Genomic DNA, 1,484 nt, shown 5'->3' with positions numbered 1-1,484 from the left:
ACAAGACATGGAGCATTTTACAGAGACTGCAACGCAGCTACTTTTTTTAATTACTTCTTGGCCCTGACCACTGCATTACACACACTACTAAGCGCTTATTCCAGAGCACATTAGGCTTTCAGAATGGACTATGACCAATGCCATTTCTTCTTCTCTATAGCCACCATCCTACTGTTAGTGGCCCTGTCCTCTGCCTGAAGAGGTTTTAATAATCTGGTCCTAAGCAAAATATATTTTTAAATTCTAAAAACAAAATTAAACACATATTAATCTCAAACTAGATGATCTTACAGCTGAAGGACACTGCTGTCCATCAGCCCTACCTTGTGTGTCATGTTTGTAAAGAATAAGCAGCAAAGCACTTTTAGCTCTCTAGTAAGCAAACCAGAGAGTTCCTCAGGGTGCCTGAATATCCTCTGGAAGAAACAGCAAAAGAATCCACTTCTCGGCTGTATCCCAGTTACAGATCATGCAAATGGATACGTGGTCTGTCACACAAGAGACACAACAAAGTTTTGCTTTGACCTGCCTTGTACCTGCTCACTACAGCGCAGCAGCCCTAACTGAAGAGCAGTCAGTATACATCTACCACCTACAATACCCACCTCATTTTCTAAGCCAGCAACTGATAGCCTGAGTCTGTGCTGAACAAACCTCCCATTCTGCGTATATCTGGGCTCTGCCAGAACCCCTGTATTGGTCCCCAAGCACTCAGAGGGCTTTACTGGAGCGCACTTTGCTCCTTCCTACTGCAGTCGCCTTTATTTCTTTCCAGAGAAGGGATTCATGGCCTCATGCTCATGTGCAGGCAGAATGCAACCACGATTTGTCCCCCAGAGTTAGGACACCAAGTGTCACAGAGCACATCCATGCTACAGGACCGAAGACAACACTCAGGCTGTTTCTTCTGACTTCTGAACCAGCCAGTGAAACAGCAACAGTCGCACAGAACTGTTTCTTAGCTCCCCCTCTCCACACTCCTCACAACCAACGGTGAATTTCAGGTGGTTGACTGGTAGTCAGGTTTTCTGCTGTGTTCATGCAGCTTCAGCCGTTTCTCAGCCCAGCCTTCAGCAAAACCAGTTTCTTGGGGTTCGGTGCCGAGTTCTTACTGGTAGCCTCACACAATAAGATTAGCTTTGTTTATGCCTGCTTGCTGAATATCCACGTGGACCAAAGCCCAACTCATTCAAACAGGAGGAGTGCACCCATCATAGCAGTCTATAAACAGCCACAGCTTTAGCTTCTCCCCTGAGCTAACCAGTACCTCCTCTTTTTTATTCTAACTGAATTGTGAAACTGGGAAACAGCTCTGAATTCTTGTCCATACTGAAAACTAAACAATCTGATAAATATTTATGTAGGAAGGCAGTCATGATGTCCAGAGGAGATGCCTGGTCTTGGAACACTTTTATTTTCATCACTGACACTTTCTACTAAAATCAGGTATTTAAGCGAACCTGTTACACAACAGCAGGTGCATC

This window comes from Phaenicophaeus curvirostris, chromosome 13 (genome assembly GCF_032191515.1).
Source record: "Phaenicophaeus curvirostris isolate KB17595 chromosome 13, BPBGC_Pcur_1.0, whole genome shotgun sequence".
Lineage (NCBI taxonomy): Eukaryota > Metazoa > Chordata > Aves > Cuculiformes > Cuculidae > Phaenicophaeus > Phaenicophaeus curvirostris.
The sequence above is the reverse complement of the archived record's forward strand: the minus strand, read 5'-3'. Positions refer to the sequence as shown.